The following is a 26,090-nucleotide window of genomic DNA, read 5'->3' on the forward strand; positions in this document are numbered from 1 at the left end:
AGAGCCAATTGAAAGTTTTTCAAGCATCTATGTGCTCTTACCCAGTAAATAAAAGGGAGAACCTTCAATCCACAACCACAAAATGTCAGATCCCAATAAGATGTCTGACATATCTTCATCAATGATGGTCTGAGGATAAAGAAGTTGAGCCACTGACTTAATCTAGCTAATAAAAAAATAGGGATGATTCCCCTCAATTTGGTCACTCTACTCTGGAGAAAACACAAATATAAAAAATATTAAATAAATTTCAAATGACCGTTTAGTATAGTAAATAAAGAAGTATGTAGCATAATGAACAAGAATTTTGTTAGTAATGAAAGAGAGTGATTAGTGAGGACTGGAACACTTAAACATTTCAGGCAAAAGAAATTAATGTACATGATGGCAGAGTTGAACATTTAAATTAAGAGGTTAATAAAATAAAAACAGAAAAATTATGTAGTGTGCTTAAATTTAGTAGTAGGAGTTCACAGAATCAAAGCCAGATTTTTCAACTATAAATGAGTATTCTACTTGTTATAAAAAATTATAGCTCTGGGCTTCCCTGGTGGCGCAGTGGTTGAGAGTCCACCTGCCGATGCAGGGGACGCGGGTTTGTGTCCTGGTCCGGGAGGATCCTGCATGCTGCGGAGCGGCTGGGTTCATGGGCCATGGCCGCTGGGCCTGCATGTCCGGAGCCTGTGCTCCGCAACGGGAGAGGCCACAGCAGTGAGAGGCCTGCGTACTGCAAAAAAAAAAAAAAAAAAAAAAAAAAAATTATAGCTCCTAATATAATGGGCATTCCTTCATTTCTTTGTTCCATAATATTTATTGCATGCCTATGATGTGCTAAGTTCTGATCTAGCCACTGTAGATAAAGCAGTAAGCAAAACAAAGCAGAGAATAAAATAAAGTCCCTGCTTTCATTGAGCTTTTAAACTAAAAGGAGGTTACAAGACAGCAAATAAACAAATAGAATTGACCCTTGAACAATGCAGGTTTTAGGGACACCAACCCTCACTGAGTTGAAAATTGGGTATAACATTATATTTGGCCCTCAGTATGTGTGGTTGAACATCCCTGGATTCAACCAGCCACAGACTGTGTAGTACTATAGTACGTATTTATTTTAAAAAAATCTTTATGTAAGTGGACCTATGTAGTTCAAACCCATATTGTTCAAGGGTCAAATATATATGGCATATTGTCATATAATGCTGTGAGAAAATTACACAGGGTAAGCGCACAGAACAGGAGAGAGAATTGTAATTTTAACAGGTGGCTAAGGAAGGCCTTTCTGTGGAGGTAACATCTAAGGATTAGTCTAAATGAGATTTTTTAAGTAGAGGAATCTGTGGTTACAAAGACTCCAAAGGTGGGAATATGGAAGGCATGAAATATAACTGGTAGAGAGATTAGTGTAGCTACAGTTGAATAAACCAGAGAAAGTAATTAGATCTGTAGATGAGGTCTATGAATTTCATATATTTATAGTATAAAAAAATTTAAATATGTCTTATGATTTGAAGAGTGCTACTTACTTACATAGTAGCATATAGGAAGTGCCATATAGCATGACATAGTAAGTAGTACTTAGTATAAAAGTAGAAAGTTCTTTCTACTTTCATAGTGAATGCCTAATAAATCTGAATAAGATAATGCTTATCACACTAAGCTCTAAATATTATAGCATAATTTTCTCCTATACTGGCTTCTGATTCCCTACAGTTCAGTTATATCATCATATTCAAAGTATGTGACTGAATCTAAAAAATATTATTGGCATTTTAAGTCTATATTGAAAGATACATTTATTAATTAATGAATAAATGAATGACTGTATCAATTAGCTGTTCTTGTGTAACAAACTGTCCTAAAACTTAGTGGTTTATGCCAATAAGTTTGATGACAGACCGAAAAAAATGTTAATAGACACAAATGACCAAAGCTTACTCAAGAAGAAATGAAGAACTCAAATAGTCCTATGTCTACGAAGAAACTGTATTCATAGTTAAAACTTTCCCAAAGGGAAAACTAATGATTCATATGTCTTTATTAATGAATTATACAAAATATTGTGGAAGAAATATCAATTCTTAAAAAAAAAAGAAAAAAACCTTCCAGAAAATGGAAGAGGCTGTACCTTCCAATTCTTGTGCTTAGGCAAGTATTACAGTGATACCAAAAACAGATGATATTATAAGAAAATAAAATTACAGATCAATATCCCTCATCAACATGGGTATAGCAATCCTTAGAAATGTTAGTAAACCAAATTTAAAATGTATAAGCAGGATAATATATCATGAGCAAGTGAGATTTATTCTGGGAATGACAGTGTTTCCAGATGAGATTATCATTTGAATCAGTAGACTGAATAAAGCAGATTGTCCTCCCCATTGTGGTTGGGCATCATCTAATCCATTGAGGGACTGCATAGAATGGTAGAATGGTAGAGGAAGGGAGAATGTATTCTCTAACTTGAACCGCTGAGCTAGAATATCAGTCTGCTTCTGCCTTGTATCTGGGGATTACAACATTAGCTCCCCTGGTCCTCAGGCTTTCAGACTCAGAATGAACTACATGGCTGGCTTTCCTGGGTCTCCAGTTTGCAGACAGAAGACTGTGGGACTTTTCAGCTCCGTATATGTGAATCAGTGAACCAATTTCTTAATAATAAATTTATAAATCAATCTTTCTCTCTATCTATATCTGTATCTTTACCTGTATCTCTATCTATATCTACATCTTCTACAGCTTCTATTTCTCTGAAGAACCTTGACTGATACAGTAATTCATTCAAACCAAAATTTTAAAAGAGAAAAAATTATACATTCAATAAATACATAACATTACAAAATTCAACATCAATTTATGACAAAATTACTTCACAAACTATGACTAACCTTACCTCATGAATAAAGAGTATCTATTAATAACTAGAGGTAACATCATACCTTGTTGTTAAGGACTAAGTGGTTTCCCTCTATGGTTAGGTCCAAAACAAGAATTTCTACTCATACTACTCCTATCCTATAATATACATACCAGTACAATAAGAAGAAGAAAAGAGATACAAGGCATATAGATTGGAAAAGAAGAAAAGAGTCTTTATTCATAGAGGCCATGATTGTCTACGTAGAGAATCCCAAAGAACCTATTAAAATAAGTGAATTTAATTGGTTACAGAAAATAAAGTCAGCACACTAAAATCAGTTGTCTTATAGTAGCAATAAGCAATAGATGTTGAAATTTAAAAAAGAATACCACTTATAATACCACTAAAATATGAAAGAGGGATAAATATTTTTAAAACAAAGAACATGGGCACAATTTGTGTAATAAAAAATATACTATATTGTTGATCAGTATCAAAGAAGACCTAAGTAAATGGAAAGATATATCACATTCATTGATTGGAAGACTCAAAATTGTCAAGATGTAAGTTCTTCTCAGATTGATCTATAGATTGAACACAACCCCAAAGAAAATCCTGTAAGCTGATTATATCTTTGAGGAAATCTATAAGCTGATTCTAAACTTATATGGAAAAGCAGATGAAAAAATTACCAAAACAATTTTGAAAAATGAAAGCAAAATTAGGGGACTCACATTTCCAGATTTCAAGATTTTCTGTAAAGCTACAGTAATCATATAGTAGGGTATTGATAAAATAATAGTCACATAATAATGGAACAGAATAAAATGACAGAAGTAAACTCACATGAATATGAGCAAATAGTTTTGAAAAAGTTGGAAATGTAATTCAATAAATAAATATTTTCTTCATTGATTTAGTGGTGTTGAAACAATTACACATCCATGTGCAAGGACAATAATGTAAATATAAAAGTAAAATTTAAAACTTCTTTCTAGAAGAAAGCATAGGAGAAAATCTGTATGATATTGAGATAGTCAATTACTTTTTAGATAGGGCACATATAACCTTCTGCTTTTTGCACAACAGCATTAAAAAAAAAAGGCAAACCATAGTCTCAGAGAAAACATTTGCAAAACGCATTTAATAAAGTACCAATAAGGAGAATATACAAGGAAATCTAAAAAAATTACTAAATGGGAAAGAATAACCCAGTAAATATGGGTAAAATATGTGAAAAGATGATTTGCTACAGAAGAGATATGGATTTAAAATAAGAACATGTAAAGATGCTCACTACCATTAGTCATTAGGCAAATGCAAATTAAAACCACAGTGAAATACTACAACACATCTAATCAAATGGCCAAAAAAAGAAACAAATGAAGAAAGACCTGACAAGAACAAGTGCTGGCAAGTAGGCAAAGCAGCTAGAATTCTAATAACGTGTATACTAGATGCAAAAGAAATTAAGACATATGTTTACACAAATGCCTGCATACAAATGTTTATAGTCATTTTATTTATATTCACCAAAACCTGAAAACAACCTACATGTCCTTCAGCTGCTTAATGATAAACACTGTATGTATATACAACATTCAACATAAAATTCACACAGTGACATAAATGAATTTCAAAAGCAATATCCTAAGTGAACTTAGGAAAAGACTCAAAAGGACACATGCCTGAGACAAAGGTTTATTTGGGAATGTTATCTCAGGGAGCACAAATTTGAAATGTTTTGGGGTTGGGGCACAAGGGCACTATGAAAGGAGGGAAAGCCAATATAATGCATTATTGTGTTAGCTGCCCAAACAGGTGGCTGGCATTGATATGGCAGTACCTTCTGATCTTCTATCCCCTGGGACAAAGAGGGAAGAATTTTGTGCACTGTCTCCCTCTCCTCATTGGCCAAGGATAGTTCCAAGGGCATTAATGTCCTGAAGTTTGGATTGTTTGTGAATGAGTCCCAGTAATTTCCTATAGGCATCATGAATTGCAAAAGTTGCATTTAAGCAAAATTAAAGTCTTTGTTCATCTGGTTGACCCTACAGTGGCTGAAGTAGGAAGTAGGGTCTTGAAGTAGGGCATAGGCAGAAACAAAGCTCTATATTGCCTTTAAATTTAAAATATAAAAAGGTAGCATAAAATGGTCAATATATTTCATGAGACTCATTTAAAATGAGAGCCATGATAAAAAGTGTGTTGACTGCATAAATCATATTGATTATTAAATGTAAATAAAGGTACATAGTTATTTTCTCAGAGTCATTTCTGAATCTCTTATTCAATATGCAAATGGTTTAGAACTAAAATTAATCATGAAATATATTACCTTATTTATGAGAACTATAAATCAAAGAGAATTGATTGCTTCTTATCAGAAAGAAATGAAAAATAGTATGTATTACCTTCAGGCTAAGTGGCTCCACTCCAGGAATATAGTAGGCCATATCTTATCTCCAGTCAGATATAAGAGGTATTTTAATATCCAAAGGTGTACTGTTTATTAGTTTCTAAAATGCAGATTGATAAAGGTTATCATTAAAAGAAAGGTAATTGACTGCTTCCTCCTCTTCTATGTAGAAAGAAGACTTTTGGGAGCAAGGTGTAGAGACTAGTGAGACGTACATATAGGGGAACTCCTCCTCTCAGTACACAGAGATGTATTTTATGTAGTAGAAGTATACTCTATCAAAGAAAAGAAGCGAGGCTTCATGTTCTTTAGATTGCACTAGACGTTTTGAGGAACAGACCTGAACAGACCTTAACAATAGCTAAGGTCCAGAGTCGTCTTCAATAACTCAAGCTGGTTCCACAGTGGGTTAAAAGTGTCTTCAACCACAAGGGGCATAAAAACTCCCCTGGGTGCAACAGCCTGCTTTAGAGAAGGCAGGATTCTTTCAACTCTAGTTTAGCTTACTCTCAGGTTAAGTTAGTGAATCTTAGGAGAACAAGAATAAAATATGCTTTCTTCCTAGTTCAAAATGAGGTTATAGAAGGTTAGTATTTGAGAAAGTGTTCACGTGTATCCCACACACATTTTTCTTTGCCCCAATTATCTTCCTAGATTGTTCTTTCAAAAAGGATATATTCCTAAGGAAATTAGTTTCCAACAATAAAATATTCTGTGCACTCTTTCAAATTTCGCATTGGGAAACTAACTACATACAAAAAAAATAAAGAGGCCTTAGAAATTTGCTGTTTTGTCTTCAAATTAAGCTTCAAGTAGAACATTGCTCCACTTGTGAGTGTGTAATTAACAATAAATGGAATTGATAACAAGGCCCCATTGTGTAATGCTAATGCAGCTCCTTCTTAGGATTTATTAGCTTTTCAATAGGTTTTCTTTGTATTTAGATGCAATTTTGAAATTTTCTGCTTTAAGTAGCACAAATATAACAATAAAAAGTGAGTTTATATTTTGAAATACAAAGTACATATCTTTACCTGTCATAAAGGAATTTATTAGAATACCATAATTTAATGATTCCTTAAATACTTGAAAAATTATTTGAAGATATATTTATTTATTATGTATTTTCTTCCAGTTGTGTTGAGATATAATTGACATATATCACTGTATAGGTTTAAAGTGTACAGCATAATGATTTGACTTACATGCATCATGAAATGATTATCACATTATGTTTAATGAGCATCCATCATCTCATATAGATACAAAAATTAAAAATAGAAAAAAATCTTTTTCTTGTGATAAGAACTCTTAGGATTTATTCTCTTGACAACTTTCATATATAGCATATAGCAGTGTTAATTACATTTATCATGCTGTATATCACACCCCAGCACTTACTTATGTTTTAACTGGGGGTTTGTACCTTTTGACTGCCTTTACCCAATTTCCCCTCTCCTCAACCCCATGCCTCTGGTAACCACAGATCTGATCTCTTTTTCTATGAGTTTGTTTGTAAGTTTGTTTTTGAAGCATAATTGACCTACAACACTATGCTAATTCCTGTTATACGACATATGTTTAGTATTTTTTATGCATTTCAAAATGATCACAACTAAAAGCCTAGTTACTATGTGTCACCATACAAAGATATTACATAATTGTTGACTATATTCTCCACACTGTACATTTCATACCTGTGGCTCATTTATTTTGAAACTGGAAGTTTGTACCTCTCAATCCCTTTCATCTACTTCTTTCTTTCCCCCAGCCCCTGCCCCTCTGGCAGCTACCTGTTTGTTCTCTGTACCTGTAACTCTTGTTTGTTCACTTGTTTTCTTTCTTAGATTTCACATATAAGTGAAATCATACAGTATTTGTCTTTCTCTGTCTCACTTATTTCACATAGCATAATACCCTCTAGGTCCACCCATGTTGTCATTAATGTCAAGATTTCATTCTTTTTATGGCTGAGTAATATTCCATTGTATGTATATATAACACAGCTTTATCAATTCATCTATTGATGGATACTTGGGTTGCTTTTGTATCTTAGCTATTGTAAATAATGTTGCAATAAACACAGGAGTTTATATATCTTTTCAAATTGGGGTTTTTGTTTTCTTGGATGTATACCCAGGAGTGAAATTGCTGGATCATATGGTAGTTCTATTCTTAATTTTTGAGGCATCTCCATACTGTTTTCCATAGTGGCTGCACCAATTTACATTCCTACCAACAGTGTATGAGAGTTTCTTTTTCTTCACATCCTCATCAACACTGGCTATTTGTTGTCTTTTTGATAATAGCCATTCTGACAGGTGTGAGATGATATTTTATTTTGGTTTTGATTTGCATTTTCCTGATAATTAATGATGTTGAGCATCTTTTCATGTGCCTGTTAGCCATCTGCATATCTTCTTTGGAAAAAATGTCTATTCAGATCCTCTGCCATTTAATTTTTTTTTTTTTTTATGTTGAGTTGTATGAGTTCTTTGTATATTTTGGATATTAACCGCTTATCGGATATATCATTTACAAATATGTTCTCCCATTTAGTAGGTGACCTTTTCATTTTGTTGCTAGTTTCCTTTGCTGTGCAAAAGATTTTTAGTTAGATGTAGTCCCAGTTGTTTATTTTTGCTTTTGTTTCTGTTGCCTAAGGAGACATATCCAAAAAATTATTACTAAGACTGATGTCAAAGAGCATACTGCCTATGTTTACTTCTAAGAGTTTTATGGTTTTGGGTCTTAGGTTTAAGTCTTTAATCCATTTTGAGTTTATTTTGTGCATGGTGTGAGACAGTAGTCCAGTTTGATTATTTTGCATGCGGCTCTCCAGTTTTCCCAACACCATTTATTGAAAAGGCTGTCTTTTCCACATTGAATAATCTTGCCTCCTTTGTCACAGATTAATTGCCCATGTAAGTGTGGGTTCATTTCTGGGGTTTCTATTCTGTTCCACTGATCTATATTCTGTTTTTGTGTCAGTACCGTACTGTTTTGATGACTGTAGTTCTGTAGTATATTTGAAATCAGGGAGTATGATACATCCAGATTTGTTCATCTTTCTCAGGTTTTTTTTTTTTTTTTTTTTTTTTTTTTTGCTGTTTGGGGTATTTTGTGTTTCCACACAAATTTGAAAATTATGGGTTCTAGTTCTGTGAAAAATTCCATTGTTATTTTGATAGGGATTGCATTGAGTCTATAGATTGTCTTCAGTAATGTGGTCATTTTAAAACAATATTCTTCCAATCCATAAACATGGTATATCTTTTCATCTCTCTGTGTTGTCTTCAATTTCTTTCATCAGTTTTCCAAGTACAGGTCTTTTACCTACTTAGTTAGATGTATTCCTACATGTTTTATTCTTTTTGGTGTGATTATAAATGGGATTATTTTCTTAATGTCTCTTTCTGACAGTTTGTTTTTAGTGTATACAAATGCAAAGGATTTCTATATATTAATTTTGTATCCTGCAACTTTGCTGAATTCATTGATGATCTCTAGTAGTTTTTTGGTGGCATTTTTAGGATTTTCTATGTATAGTATCATGTCATCTGTAAACAGGGGCAATTTTATTTCTTCTTTCCAATTTGGATTCCTTTTATTTCTTTTTCTTGTCTGATTTCTATGGCTGATTCCCAATACTATGTTGAATTAAAATAGTGAGAGTGGGAATCCTTGTCTTGCTCCTGATCTTAGAGGAAATGCTTTCAGCTTTTCACAGTTGAGTATGATGTTAGGTGTGAGCTTGTCATATATGCTTTTATTTTAAGGTATTTCCCTCTATCTCCACTTTGTGGAGATTTTTTATTATAAATGCATGTTGAATTTTGTCAAAAGCTTTTTCTGCTTTGATTGAGATGATCATACTTTTATTCTTCAGTTGGTTAATGTGGTGTATCTCATTGATTGATTTGTGGATATTGAACCATCCTTGCATCTCTTTGATAAATCCCACTTGATCATAGTGTATAATATTTATTTTTCAAACATTCTTTTAAAGGAAAACTGTTATCCTTTAAAAAGTACAGATAATATTAAAGTAAACCCCTAGGTAGCCATTATCCAGTCTCAGGAATGACCAGTTCATGGCAATCTTCTTAAATCTATACTTCACCAACTTCTACTATATTATTTTGAAACAAAACTCATAAATTATATTATATCATCCATAAATATTATAGTCCATAATATAATTTGTGTCATCTCTTTTAAGGCTTTTGAAAATCTTAACAGAATTCATAGAATTTTCCAGAAATATAAGAGGACATTTAAATAATATATATCAAGACCTAGGATAATTTCTAGTATACAATAAAAGATCAAAATGTTTTTAAATAGAGCAATTCCAAAATCATAAACAAGAGTATATTTTAATATATTACTAATATAAAATATCAAATTACCTACATAAGCAAAGAAAATCATATTTGGTTGATTATCCAGCAGAAATCACAAATGTAAGTTGATTTGACAAAGAAGAGTAGAGATATCAAATTCATATCTTTTACTCAAGATGTCAGATTAAATTTACATGGCAAGACCTTCTTCTTGATTCTAACACACCAACACCTCATTAAATATATTAAACATGGACATACAATTTGGCGTTTAAGCACCTATGTTGAAAATGAAAAGGCAGTCAGACTTGTCTCTTTATTTGCATAAATCTGAGAGCCTGAACAAAAGAGAGACCCAGGGCTTCCCTGGTGGCGCAGTGGTTGAGAGTCCGCCTGCCGATGCAGGGGACATGGGTTCGTATCCCGGTCCGGGAAGATCCCACATGCCGCAGAGCGGCTGGGCCCGTGAGCCATGGCCGCTGAGCCTGCGCGTCCGGAGCCTGTGCTCCATAACGGGAGAGGCCACAACAGTGAGAGGCCCGCGTACCGCAGAAAAAAAAAAGAGAGACCCTGGTAAAAGCTGTCATATCAAATAAAGGAATAAAAACTATGCCCCTGCAGGCATGGACACAGAATAGGCACAGCCAAAAGCAAGTTATCAGTCCCAAGGCTTGACTGAAAAAAAATAACTTTGAAAGATGTTAGAAAACTAGGCATTATGCATATAGAAGTATTGGGCCCCAAATCAAATTAAATATATAGAAAATTAAACCCAAACTGAGAAACTAAGAAAGAACTGGTCTTTAACCAGTCCACATGACCCTGACTAAAACAAACTCAAAATCTTCTATAAGGACAACTGCTTAAACTAGGACACAGTTATAATTGAGATTTTCATGGAAGAAAACTACTGATTTGATAGCCATAGGCAAAAATTACAGAACACATGGGAATCCACTAATAGCAGACAACAAAACAATAAGAAAATAGCTGAAAATGTAAAGATGATGATAACATTATGATTAAAACTTATAAAGAAAAATAAATAGAATCTATAAAATAACAAGGGGACTTTACAATTCTTGGAAAGCCAAGAATAAAATAGAAACACTAAACTTGAAAAATGTGGCCTTTAAGGAAGATAGACTAGAAGGAAGATAGACTAGATAGATAGATAGACTAGAAGGAAGACATAGACTAGAAGGAAGACATAGACTAGAAGGAAGACCAGACTGATTTACCACATTGGAAGATATCTTACAAAAAATAAATTAGAACATGTTATGGAGGGGAAAAAATGGAATATTATAGACATACATTTAAAATTAGGATCACAGAGATTTTAGACTGTCACTTCCAACTATGATGGAGTAACTGGACCTCCTGCAATAAAGAATGAGAAAATGGTACAAAATATATGAAACATATATTTTCAGACATTGGAAAATAGGCATCACAGCACTGTGACTGCTAAGAGAAAAAAAATAACCTGAGTCCTAAAATAAGTCCACCTTTCTTCTGGAGGCAACTTACAAATTGTGATGAAGGAAGGGGTAACAGAAATAGACTATAGCAGCCTTTTATGTTCACACACATAAAGGGGACTGGAATTTGAGTGGTAAGGTACAAGATAGAAGATAGCTGGGCATAAGAGTTCCATAAATATTCCTAAAGCTTCCTTTGAATCTTTTGTTAAATATAATGCATGAGCTGGATAGAGTGAAACTACTAGGGGCTGGGAAGAAAACCACTTTTGGGGTGGGAAGAGTGGTGCTGAATAATTCCTATATTATTACATATATGGGTAAGAAGTGTTTAAATTCTGATTTTCCAGAGTGCATAGAAGTTACAAAGCACCTGGTTATTCAAGAGGGACCTCTGAAGGTTCACAAATTAATCTACAAATAAATTAACTGCTGGTCAAAACAAACTTCAAGTCTTCAAAAGGCAAAAAGCAACCCTTAAAAATAAAACTTGCCTTGTCCAATACCCAATAAAAATTATTAAATATACAAAGAGGTATAAAAATGTAACTCATAACCAGAAGAAAAATCAGTCCATAGAAACTGATACACAAATGATGGAAATAGGACACAAGACATTAAAATAGCTATTATAAACATACTCAGGGATATAAAGAAAAACATGAGCATAATGATTAGAGAAATGGACTTTATAAAAAGGATCAACTAAAGCTTATAAAAATAAAAACAAAATATTTGAACTAAAAATTTAACTGATTAAGAGTACTTGTTATCTACATCTGCATAACAAATATAGTGTTTGCACTCATGTAGTTTTCCCAACTTGCTTCCTTCCTATAGTAATTTGAGGATCCAAAGACCTCTTTTCATTTTTCACTCTGTCACTTTCAATCTAAGTTGGTATAATCCTTTTAAAAATTATGTGGATTTCTTAAGTGTTGATATATAATCCACTCTATTAAAAAGGCACACATAACAAGTATCTTCAGATAAGTTCCTCTCTACTTTGGGCTCTCTAAGAGTCTGCTGTAGGATCCACAATTAGATTCTTAAAAGTACCTGTTGTTTTACGTATGGGGTCTATAAGGCATTTCTTAGATGCTTAGAAAATGTTTGTCTATTTGAAAAGTGTTTATAAGACACTAATTCTCTATGAGTACTTACAGGCACAAACTGGATTTAAAGATTTCCCCTAAAGCATTTATTAATGTGAGAATTATTTGGTTTTTTTTTTGTTGTTGTTCTTGTTTGTTTTTCTAGATGTAGATATAGAGATTGAAAACAGTTTTATTTTCAAATACAGGAAATAATGACTTTTTTAACTTAAAAGTTTATTCTTTTTTTTTTTTTTTTTTTTTTTGCGGCACTCGGGCCGCTCACTGCCCTGGCCTCTCCCGTTGCAGAGCACAGGCTCCGGACGTGCAGGCCCAGCGGCCATGGCTCACGGGCCCAGCCGCTCCGCGGCACGTGGGATCCTCCCGGACCGGGGCATGAACCCATGTCCCCTGCATCGGCAGGTGGACTCTCAACTACTGCGCCACCAGGGAAGCCCAAAAGTTTATTCTTTAGCTCATTTTTTTCCTCTCAAATTTTATCTATGGAGTAAGAAGAGGCTACCTTGGAACCTTTGATTTCCTGCCTAGAAATATTCTCAGCCAAATCATCAAGTTTCATTGCATTTTCAAATTTCTGCATTTATTGCAGTTGACAGTGTTCACAAACTTCAATATTTTCCTTGCGTTCCTTTAAGCCGTCACTGACAATCTTCTTCAGGGTCATTTGCGGTCTCTCTTTGAGACCCTTTATTAGTTAATTTTGAGTATCTCAAGATCATTCTTAGTTTTGCCTGCTTCTTAACTCCAGAACCTATACCAAAAAGTTTAGATATTTGTTAAGACAGCATTCCACTTCTAGGAATAATGTTTTGGTTCTACTCTATTAGTGTGTAACAGATCATCTCAAAACTCAAATGCTTTAAATAACATTTTTTATCTTTTACAATTTATCTGAATCAAAAATTCAGAAAGATATCAGCTGGACATTTCTGTCTCATTTGGTTGCAATAAGATAGTGAGTGAAGCAGAACAGGGTGGAGGAACTGATGTAGTCCATCACTCTATATTCTTGTAACCTTAAGTTCTCTTTCACGGGCTCTCATACTTCTATTCAATATTGTACTGCAACATGAAAATACAAGAAACATAAGCCCTATGGAAATTGAATGGTAAAATATTTGTAGACAGCATGGTCATATACATAGGACATTTAATGAATCTACCAAAACACACACACACACACACACACACACACACACACCAGAAATTCAGTTTTTGCAAATTGTATTATAGAGATATCAGTTCTCCTGAAACTTATCTATAGATTTAATTCAGTAAATCAAAATTCTAGGAAGCATGTTTGAGAGATTGACATGCTGCAGCTTAAATTTATATGGAAAAAGTCATAGAACATGTAACAGCTTAAACAAATTTGAAAGAGATAAATTTGGAAGTCTTATATTACCTGATTTCAAATGCTTAATATAAGGTTATAAAATCATAACAATGTGATATAATATAGATAAATAGAAGACATAGTCAAAAAACACACACAAACACACATAATAAATTTATTTTCAACATGCATGTCAAAATAATTCATGGGTATTAGATAGTCTTAAATGATACAGTAACAACTGGATGCCTGTACTAAAAAAAAGGAAAAGAACTTTACTCAGACTGCACACTGTACTTAAAATTGAAATGGATCATATATGCTACTATAAAAGTTAAAGTGTAAAATTTCTTGAAGAAAGCATAGGATAAAATATTCATAGACAAAGATTAAACAGGACACAAAGTATAATAGCTGTAATAGAAAGAAAATAGAACATAGAAATAATATTCCTCAACAAAAGAGCAAATTAAATCCAACAATATAGAAAAAGGACAGACAATCATGTCTAAGAGGAATTTATCCCCAAAATGAAAGTTTGGTTTAACGTACATATCTTATCAATTTAATTCTCTATATTAATTAGATAAAGCAGCATGAATCATATCTTAAACAATGCTGGGAAAATAAAGATTGACAGCATTCAACACCCATTGATAAAAAAAAAATCATTAGCTGGAATCAAAGAAAACTTTCTCAGTATGGTAGGGGCTATATAAAACACTACTGAATGGTAGGAGGCTGAAAACTTTCTTATCAAGATTTGGAACAAGTCAATGATGACCAGAGACAACCTCAAACTCACCCAAAATGCAGACCTAATTAAGGCTGCTGTGCCTGATTTAGCGTCTTGGTTAGAGAAAACTAATGTCCACTTAGGTACGAGGTATAGATTCATTGCTCTGGTGAATATTTTCTTTTCTAAGCCAATGAGAAAATAAATCAAAATAGTACACATTCAAATGGAATCACAAAATATATACATTTGTAGTTTTGCCCAGAGCTATGTTAATTCTCATACCCTTTGTTATAGTATAGTTCAAAAAGATTGGACCCTCTAGACGTACCATAGGGCAGCACGTTGATTCAGTGCATCTATCAGACCATGCTCACGCTATTGGAAAGGATGAATAAGAAGAGAATGGAAAATATACACACATAAAACTTGAACATGAGGATTCATAGCAGCTTTATTCATAATAGTTAAAAACTGGGAACAAGCTAAATGCTTATCTATACCAAAACGGGTAAAAAATTCAATGGAATAATTCTCACCAGTAAAAAGGAATAAACTACTAATACACACAACATGAATGGATCTGAAAAAACATAGTGCTAACTGAAAGAAGCCTGACTGAAAAGAATACATAGTATATTATTCAGTTTATGATGTTCTAGAACAAGCAAAGCTGTTGAATGGTAAATGAAGCCAGAACCATGGTTCTCTGGGGACAGGGATTATAAATTGACTGGGAAGTGGCATAAGGTATCTTGCTGAAGAAAATGTTTTATACTTAGACAGATGTTTGTGTTATATTGTTCCAGTGTATGAAACTGTGAATATTCGTGGAACTTTACACTTAACATGTGTGCCTTTCACTTTATGCAAATTGCACATACCTCATTAAAAATGTCATCACTGTTATTTTCTAGACTAATATGGCAAGTGAGTGTAACTACAAATTTAAGCAACCATTCTCCAATAAAAATTAATAAAAAAGAATAAAGAGGGTACAATACTTAAAACAAAAATTTCTGAAGAGTGAGATAGGAATTGTACAATTGATTCTTCTTTCATGTAGCATATTAGAATATTGACTTTTTAAAGAAGAATTTAAAAAAAAATATATAGTATGAAAACAGCAGTTCATCTTAACAAGATTAAAATACTTCCATTATTTGAGTACAGGTAAATAATTACCATGCCAAAATGCAAATTTTCATAGTTGTTTTTCAATGTCCCAGGAGGCCCCCCTTCACTTTAAATGTCTAGTTGAGGTAATGAGGAAAACAGTGGTTTTCAATGTAATTTGCAGAGGCACTTCAATAAAATCCACAAGCACTCTCACAATCAGTATGTTTAATGCTAATTTATGATTTCTCATCAATAGTTTATGTACAAACAATGCTGCCCCTCTTTTCTCACTTAAAATAAATGTAGGCCAAAAAGAGAAAATTATTACAGCTGTTTTTAATAAAATACTGAGGCACTCCAAAGAATATCTTTATTCCTTTAGTATCTGTTTCTTCCTTGAAACTTTGTTTCTCCTCCCTCTTTCGGGTTGTCATTTTGACAGACTTTTCTCATTTATTCCCCTTTTCAGAGCTCTGTTCAAACTTTTTACTTGGTACTTGGGAAAATGAGGAAATTCTGTATTGAAAAGGAAATATTGTTTTGAAATCATCCACTGGAGTGGAAGCTGCACGATACTTAACATCTAACAAATGTTCAAGTACAAACAGAATAAAGAGTAGGAGATTTCAAAATGATATTTCCATCACTCTTATTTGTATCATTTATCCTCTCTGTCAGTGCTGCTACATCTTTCTGAATGGCATATGATAGAAATTTTAGACACATTGGGGAACTGACAAAACATTTAGAAAGAATATTTAGCTAATCCATTTTTCCTAGGGAGATAGGCATCACATTGTCTTTATAAAAGTTTAATGGATTAAAAAAATGTGCCACCCAAGTAAAAGAAAAAAAAAAGCACTGTGTTTACCAAAAAACACAAGTTTAAAATTTGGACATTTTCTTTTAAAAATAGCTCAGGGTACACAATTTCATTATTTTATGCCCAGTTACATTGTTTTTCAAGTGCAGCTGTTACATCAACTTGGCGACACAAAGCAAAATGTATAATTTAACATCCAGAAAAGATGCTAGCTCAGCCACACTATGGAGTTCCATCTAAATGTCCACATGAAAATTTGTGAAGAGTTAAGGCTGCATTTCTAAGTAATTAAAGTATGATGTTAAATTGAGTATTTCAGCCCTCTGGATTATTCTGCATTATATAAAAGAGAAAATTTGGAATTATTGTGAGGATATCCTTAGTGAACAATTATACAGAAAAAATGTATAAATATAATTTCTTAAACTAATAGATTATTAGGTATAAAACATACAAAATCTTTAGAAAGAGTATATTCATGTGCATGGTGATTTCATAAATGTTACTTTGTCTACTGTAGTGAAACCTCTGTGTAGGGAGGTTTATAAACTCATAAGTTGCATATCAGCTACTCAACATTAATTTGATCAAATGACTATAATGGAAAACTAACAGAAAAAATATAGTGTTAATGGTAGTCATAAAAATGATTGCTTTATAGTTCTATGGAATTTATGAGTATGCTCTCTATGTAATGTGAAAGAGAGGGCATAAACCCTGGTAGCATACATAACTAGAAAACAGGAGCTCTGCCAAGTACACACAATCTTTCAGGAAGATGCCTCTTATTTGTCCACTCAAAAAAAAGCATATCTTGAATTAAACACACATGTTGTGGTAATACTAGGCAATGACATTGATTTAGAATCATATAGTATTTTATTTAAGTAAATGATAATTTTCAACTCCAGATAAATATAAAATAGAGCAAGGCAAGATACAACAGAAATATAAAAAATGGAGTAGTTAAATGAGTCTGAGGGGAATGAAAAAGACTTTACAGAAATGTTATTGATATCTACCTTAGTACATTATTACTAATAGAGGATACATAAAGTACCTTTTATTAGATCATTTTAGGTCTATCAATTGATCAGTTGATCAACTGAGCCGTTACTATGAAGAAACATACTTGTCACTCTGGAAGGTATGCAGAGTGATACTATAAAGTGAATCTAGCAGTAATTATCAAGCTGAAGAGGACAGGACAAAAAAACATGTTTATAAAAATTTTTAAAGTAGTACAAAAAAATTAAAACCTAGAACTGAAGCCATTTCTGAGTTTGCTACTTTGCACCAGAAGGAAAATGTAAACTACACATTATTTGGCAGGTGAGTTAAACTCAGTTCAAACCTTAGTGTCTATATCTACCTAGTGAATAAATTGAGTGAGGTCATCTCTGAGGTTTTTTTTACTCTAAAAAATTTGACATACAGGCAACATATTCTGACCTGGAATACATGGTTCTTCAAAGAGAAAAAAGCAGTAGAGAAGGCAATGGCTGTCTAATTGTTGCACACAAAACTAGTTTCATCTGTATACTAACAGCTTATAATTTATTGAAATGATTGAAATGACTAGCACTGAAGAAATTTAAAGAAAATACCCATTTGTTGTAATCTTTTAAACAATTTTGTAGAAATATAAAAGAGGAGCCGCATCATTTGGTACTGATAAAGAGCAATAAAGAGCCCTTCTTACTTGGAAAAAAATGTAAGTTGGTTGAGTTGGATGGAATTTCCCAGAAAGTGAAGAAGAAATATGCTATTTTTTGCTGAAATAGAGAATACAAAGTATAGAAAAGAAGAAAGAGGTGAATAAACAGAGGTGAAATGCAGAAAGGCAGCTTCTAATTGAGGTGAAATTAAAATATCATAAGCTTCTATGAAGTTATCCCCTAAAATTTTATAGGCCAACATTTGGAACATTACTCACTGATACAACAAATCTCTTGGGGTATAATATATATCTAGCCACTTGATAATTTACACCAAATTGGTAGGAAATCAGGCCAACTCCATGTTTAAATTTTGAATATATTTTTCTTTTAATAGTGAAAAGACCACTGGAGAAGATTATAGCAATTTTAAAATTTTCTTTGCAAAGCTCATATGTAATTCTTAATTTATCCTACTATCCCACAAACCTATTGTGCATTTAACTACCTTGCATTCATATTGTATTTACATATTGCAGTCTTAAATTATGGTGCCTCCTCCCACAACTGCCAAATAGTAAATATATCAGTCAACAGAGTGGTTCCTTTTAGGGAAGAACATTCTTCTTTTGAGACAAGCAGATATGTGCATATTTGATTATGAAAAAGAGGCCTCTGGAAAGAACTTGAAGGAACAAAGATTAGACTAACTGTTCTTCATGATATATGATCAGGAATTGGGGGATATGGTGCAAATTAATCAAGGAGAGAGTCTAGTGATAAGAGAATGGAATACAAGTAGAAAACATGCCAAATTCCCTCATAATCATAGGATCAAAAGATAATTATTGGAGGAATATTTACTACTCACTTTACCTTGTTTTGGTGACATGCTTGCTTTCCCTTGCCCCTCCAATTACTTCAAATGATTCCATAAATGAAAGTGTCATAGCTATGGTATCTAACTAAGCGTAAGAAAGGAACAGAAGTAAAGGATAATAAACATACTGGGAAATTAACATTCGGTTTCAAGAGGACAACAGAACTAGAGATGGTAAAACCTAAGCTTCCTAAGAATCTCAAGAAAGAGGACAAAGGATGCTATTTCCCTTTGAAATGAATGTGTGTTAGTTTTCTATTGCTGTATAACACCTTACCAAATTAAGCAGCTTGAAACAATACAAACGTGCTGACCTGAAACAAATAGACTGTCAGATATTTCTTTAGCAAAAGTGGGTTGATTCAGGATTAGTAGAGAATTGCAGTTCTTGGTCTGCAACCATAGTGAGCCATGTGCCAGTCCCTTCATGGCAAGTGAAGGAGAATCCTTTTATAGGGAGGAAATGTAAGTTTAGGGGGCTACAAAGAGTAAACTAAATAAACAAAGAATCATGGTTTTTCATTGGCTCAGTCCTGCCAGGAAAGAAGAGGAGTGTTTCTTCTTCCTATAGGGCTCTGCTATCCTCCCAGGGCATGAGAACCCTGCTTTCATGGGGCTTTTGGGTTTCCCAGCTCCATTTAATTGAGCTTTTCTGTTTATAAATTTTTTTTACAAATGTATTCTACCACTGTTTCTGTGTGTCATCAGTATGTCACAACACAGTTGCTTTGCTTATGGTCTCACAAGGTTAAAATCAATGTGTCAACCAGGCTGCATTGTCATTTAAGGCTTGGGGTCCTCTTCATAGCTCATTCAGGTTATTGGCAGAATTCAATTCCTTGAGGTTATAGGACTGATGTGATGCTTTTCTTATTGGCTGTTGACTGGGGACCATTCTCAACTTTGTTGCTTTGAATCTCTGACTTCCTCTCCATCTGACTTGACACCCAGATTTCAAATGCTCATGTGGTTAAGTCACCCAGATAATCTTCCTTTCTTAAAATCCACTGTGTTACAAACATAACATAATCACTAGTGTGAAATCCTATTATATTCACTGGTCTGTCCCACACGAAAGATGGGATTATACAGGGCATGTACATGGGGAAGGGGGATTTAGGGGACATCTTAAAATTCTGCTGCCATAGGTGTTCAGTTCCATTTTTCTTTCAATTTTATGTCTAGATGACTCCCAGGAAGTTGCAAGATATGGGATTATCCAGGTACTGAGAACACTGTTATGTAGGAGTAAAGAAATTTACCCAATTTTTCTACTGCAACATTTTCATAATGGATCAAATTTTTTGGCTTATGTTTCTATTTTTAACATATTTTTGAATAGCTCTAACTTGAGATTTACTCTCAAAGAAAATATTCTATATGTATTAATAGTTTTAAAAGCCCAGAATTTTGAAAGAAAAGTTTATCTGACTTTTATTCTAATTGTTTCCCTAGACAATACAGGTGTGGAAGAATAAATAGCTTCCATTTTCTATGAAGTCAGAGAACAAACTTATGAAGAATATCCTAGCAGATATGCTCAAAAGCAGGAAAGAGTAAACTTTTTTTGTAATGGGCACATAGTAAGTATTTTAGGCTTGGACAATCAAGAGGCAAAATCAAGTATATTAAGTAGGGGCTTATATAAAAAAAAAAAAGACAAGTTTTTACACTTTTTATTAATGAAATTCAAACTTTTATTTGTGAACACAGAAATTTGAATTTCATATAATTTTCATGTGCTGCAAAATATTTTTTGCTTTTTTTTTTTGACCATTTAAAAATGTAGAAACCATTTGTAGCAATTAGGTATACAAAAACACATATCAGGCTGAATTTAGCTTGTGAACCATAGTTTCTTGAATGCTTTTCTAGAATTGTTATCGAAGTCGCTCTCGATTCCTTTTTTTTTAAGCCCTTATTTTTTTCTCACTCTCCTAAAGACTCTGCATGTTTATACAGACACACACACACAGTCACACAAACACACATATATGTACACTTATAGAAGAATTTTATTTTCTCCTCTTAACCACCCTTTGAACTCATAAACTCTCCTACTTATTTCCAGTCATGATCCCATAGAATTTCATTAATCTAGATATAGATGTATAGATAAAATACATCCCTAAATGATTTTTTTGATTCGTACAGGACTTAGTTCTATCATCTTTTACAATTAATGTGTTACACTGTATAACAATAATGGCATCTAAAATTTATGATGTTCTTTGTGTCTTTTCTATAATTAACACATAAAGTTTTTGTAATGAGAAAAATTGTGTTTTGTCCACATATTTTTTTACTACTAGTCCTTGGACCTTTAATAGAAGTGTTCTGTGGTCTACAAAGACAGAATGTATATGGCTAGGCTCTGTGCATTGTGCATTTGAGATTAGTAGAGAGAATATATGCTAAAGAAGCCCTTCATAGTTGAGCTAATCCATAAGACTTACATCATTTTTGTGGTCTTAAAAATATTTTACAAGATGATTCATTCATTCACAAATTCCTACCTGATTTACATAAAGGGTATTTTTATGTTAAGATTAAATAATAATTTCAAAAGATTAAATTATGATCTATTCACTTTGAACCCATATAAGTAATTAAATACCCTTCTTGGAAAGTAAACACCAGTGGTTATTGGGAGCTTCTAATATTAAAAACAGATTAAAAACAGACCTTTATTCTTTATGTTTCCCAAATCAGTATTTATGATTACTTTTTTGACAAGTGAGTACTTCATAAATACTTTTAAATAGCATTTTATACATTCCCAGCAATCTTCTTGAGAAAATGTTTTAACCCTTTGGCCCAAGAAAAGTTTTCTAGCTTGAAAGTGCTATACTGTCCTTCCATCCCTTGCCAGGGGAGAACTCAGCATTTTTTTTTCTTTTTTTTTTTGAATTTCAACTGAATGGGAACAAAGGGGTTCCTAAAAGATAAGGAAAGATATAATCAAAGCAAAAGTCAGCTGTTAACACTTCAGCCTTGGGGAAGAATTGAAGAACTTTCAAGAGGCTGAGTTCTAAGGAGACAGTTCATGAGCATCCTTGAATTTGACAAATCCAGAGGAGCACTTCTTCTAAGTAGAGACTGAGTTCTAAGGAGACAGTTCATGAGCATCCTTGAATTTGACAAATCCAGAGGAGCACTTCTTCTAAGTCACATTGAAAGGGGAAAGGGGAAAGGGTGGAAGTGACAAGCAGCATCTAGGAAGAAGAAAATGATCAATTCTGACTTTGAGAAATCTTCTCTTCAGGGTATGAATACATAAAATTTTTTCTAATTTAAAAAAATGATTAAAGGTCCTATGCAGTACCTTGTGATTTATAGATTTGTCATAGAAGAAAAGAATGGAACAGAGATTGAATTGGAAATCATGGTAATACAGTGCCTTATTTCTGTAGTTCCAAAAACATAAGTCTAAGGTAGATGTCTTCAGTGAAGTAATTACTAATTACTGGGAATATTTTGACTGAATGGACTTTCAAGGCCCTAATTGGCTCCAGGAATGCTGGACAAAATGTTAGGCTACAGGATAATAAACTTACTTTCTGGCCAAAACCAAGTAACTGTTTAGTTGTATTTGAAATAATTACAAATAATTGCCACAAAACAAGTGTTTCTATATACTGAAAATTTTAAATGTTCCCAAAGCCTTTGTCCTGTTGAGTCCCTTTAGTTAAGGAGTTCTTTTTTTCTTTTGAAGTTTGAAACATAGCCACCACTTAAAATATAAACTGAAGTGATGACTCCATGAAACTTAGTAATTTCAATGTTTTACAAAAATCTCTTAAATATTTAAAACAATTTATTATTAAAAGCACTTTGATACAATGATTTGGAAACCCCTTACTTGATTTTATGCAGAACCTTGAGACTTAAAAATTATTTGTATTTGCAAATGATTTTAAATAAATAATTAAGTGCTTTAACAATAATATGTAGAAGGCTAGAAGTCAAAAAGAAAGGTTGCAACAGCACTCAAAATATCCAGTAAAAATGTCCACTAAGCCTCTCCACGTGCATAATAGTTATTATAAAGTGATTTTTCTTTCTCTTAATGGCTGAAAAATGCAGGATGTCATTGATGTGTGTTTCTTTTAAAACAGTATTCTGTATTTATTTAAATGGGATAAATGCTCATACTCTCATTTCCCATAGAAGACTAAAGTATTTAACTTTAGCATTTCATTTCTTTTATTGTAGCAAGCTATTAAGCTTCCTCATTGTTCTTATTCACAATATCATCCAATATCCTAGATTAGAGATCCACAAATTATAGCCTGAGGGCCAAATCCAGCTGTGCTTTTTTTTTGTAAATAAAGTTTTATTGGAACATAGTTATATCTCTTCTTTTAACGTTGTCTATGGATGCTTCCCCCGACAATGGTAGAGTTAAGTAGCTATTACAGTGACAATATGGGCCAGAAAGGTCTAAAATATATAATATCTGGCCCTTTACAGAAAAAGTTTGCTGACCCTTGACTGTTTTAGATCATCAAGCCTGTTTCTAAATAAACATGCCTAGTAGTTCAAACATTGATAACTGGAAAACAAATAGAAAAAATTTTAAGTAAAACTTGTTTTATCATATAATGCGCAAAGATTGCCTAACCAAGGAGAACATTTTGTAGCACCTTCATAATATTAACAAACTGCTGTCTTATATACAATAAGCAGCTGATTTATTGAAAGTGACTTGTGTAGTCAATATCTGGAATGAAACAGATAGTTTCATCTTGTCCAATTTTTACATTACTCTTCATTTTCCCTGAGAATTACACAGCTGAAACACTTTCAGTGAGGTACTTCCTTGTAAAATGATCAGTTGTACCTGTCACCAGGAAGAAATGCATTTTCCGTGCTTTAGTACAGCCATCTGCATCCTTCATTTTCGTTTAATTCAGTCACTGGAGCCCTAATGATCACAGCCATTTCGGGAAATGCCATCAATTACAGCAAGGAGCTCATTCAGAAGTGAAAGATGAGCTCCATTCTCTGTTACTTAGAGGTCAGTGATCATTCCCCAACCTCTTCCCAGTGAACAAATATACAGTATCTTTCACAGCCTCCTTCATTTTTCTCAAGTCTGCTACTTTATGACTTTTTGTAGACCTTGCTTATAATAACTTCATGTATTTGATGCTGGCAGCCCTAAGGCAAACCTGACCTAATCATTTTCCTTGAGTCCATCATAATAAATTCAATCATATATAATTCTCCCTCCCAAGAGATATCTTTAAAAGAACAGGTATTATTAAAATGACATTTTTAAAATTTCTGAAACAAATACAGTTGGTAAAATTTATATTGAAATGATTATGAAATAGTAATAATTTCTCATCTATAAAATTTCTTATTTTCTATAAATATAATCATTTTGAAAGATGCAGTATAGAATTACATATTTATGTAAAAAATAGCACAATATTTAAAATATTACATTTATATGCCCTCTCTAAAGCACATTTAATAATTAGGATTACAATTCAATCGCCCATATTCTGTTTTCAAAAAGATGTATGGCTATTACATCCAGGAAAAACCCTGTTTATTTCAACTTTATAAATAATGTTTATTATCAAGTGTTTATATCAACTTTATAAATAATCACTAAGAACTGGAAGCAACCAGGATATTCATCAATAGGTAAATGGACAAACTGTGATATACCAATGCAATGAAGTTATCATTCAGCAATTTTTGAAAATGAGTAATTAAGCCATGAAAGACTTGGAGGAAACTTAAATGCATATTACTAAGTGAAAGACTCAGAAAAGGCTGCATACTGTATCATTCCACTTATATGACATTCTAGGAAAGTCAAAACTAAGAGGATGGTAAACAAGCAGTGGTTGCCAAAGGATCAAGAGGAGGGGTAGGCTATTGAATAGGTAAAACACAGGGGACTTTTAGGGTGGTGAAATTATTCTTCATGATACTGCTTTGGTGAATATCTCCATTTCGAATAGAGAAAAGATGATCTTTTCAATAAGTAGAGTTGAAACATATCCATTCCCCATCCCCCAAAAAAAGGAAAAGAATCTAGACACAGATCTTACACCCTTCACAAAAATTCACTCAAAATGGATCACAGACATACAAGTAAAACACAAAACTATAAAACTCCTGGAGGATAACATAAGAGAAAACCTTGGGTCTGATGATGACTCTTCAGATACACCACCAAAAGCACAGTCCATGAAAAATATACTAAGTTGAACTTCAACTTAAAGTATACTAACTTAGGGCTTCCCTGGTGGCGCAGTGGTTGAGAGAGTCCGCCTGCCAATGCAGGGGACAGGGGTTTGTGCCCCGGTCTGGGAAGATCCCACATGCCACGGAGCGGCTGGGCCCGTGAGCCATGGCCGCTGAGCCTGCGTGTCCAGAGCCTGTGCTCCGCAACGAGAGGCCACAACAGTGAGAGGCCCACGTACCAAAACAAAACAAAACAAAACAAATGAAAACACTAAGTTGAATTTTGCTATGTAAAGGATATTGTCAAGAGAATGACAAGATAACCCACAAACTGGGAGAAGATAATTGCAAAAGAAACGTATGATATAGAACTGGTATGCAAAATTTACAAAGAACTCTTAAACCTCAACCATAAGAAAGCAAACAATACAATTAAAAATGGGCCAAAGGCCTTAATAGATGCCTCACCTAAAGAAGATATACAGATGGAAAATAAGAATATGAGAAGATGCTCTACAGGGAAATGCAGATTTAAACAACAATATCACTACTGTGCACTATTAGAATGGCCAAAATCCAGAATACTGACAACAAATGCTGGTGGGAATGTGAAATGGTACAACATTTTGGAGGTAAGTTCGGAGGTTTTTTTACAAAACTGAGCATACTCTTACCATACTCCTTGGTATTCTCCCAAAAGAGTTGAAAACATGTCCATACAATAACCTGAACACAGATGTTTATAGCAGCTTTATAAATAATTGCCAAATTTTGGAAGCAACCAAGATGACCTTTGATAGGTGAATGGCTAAATAAACCATGGTACATCTAGGAAATGGGATATCATTCAGCACTAAGAAGAAGTGACCTATCAGGCCATGAAAAGACATGAAGGAATCTTAAATGCATATTACTAAGTGAAAGAAGCCAATCTGAAAAGTCTATATACTATATGATTCCAACTATATGGTATGGTTAAGGCAAAACTATGGAGACAATAAAAAGATCATCGAGAACTGGAGTGAAAGGGATTAATACATGGAACACAAAGGATTTTTAGTGCAGTGAAAATACTCTGGATGATAACTATAATGATGAATTTATGTC

At 33.3% G+C, this 26,090-nt stretch overlaps 1 long non-coding RNA gene across 2 annotated transcripts in view; it reads right to left on the reverse strand.

The window, feature by feature from the left end:
• Positions 1-551: 551 nt before the first annotated feature.
• LOC137220759 (uncharacterized) overlaps positions 552-26,090 on the reverse strand; it is a 456,326-nt gene continuing 430,787 nt past the window's right edge. The window contains exons 3-4 of one of the 2 annotated variants that reach the window (XR_010941782.1): positions 5,275-5,379; positions 3,114-3,139 (exon numbers count right to left, since the gene is read on the reverse strand). This is a non-coding gene — a long non-coding RNA (uncharacterized lncRNA). Of the gene's footprint in view, positions 728-3,113; positions 3,140-5,274; positions 5,380-26,090 lie in introns of those variants that run through there. The other variant, XR_010941781.1, reaches the window with a different exon arrangement.

The sequence above is a fragment of the Pseudorca crassidens genome, chromosome 3, assembly GCF_039906515.1.
Source record: "Pseudorca crassidens isolate mPseCra1 chromosome 3, mPseCra1.hap1, whole genome shotgun sequence".
Lineage (NCBI taxonomy): Eukaryota > Metazoa > Chordata > Mammalia > Artiodactyla > Delphinidae > Pseudorca > Pseudorca crassidens.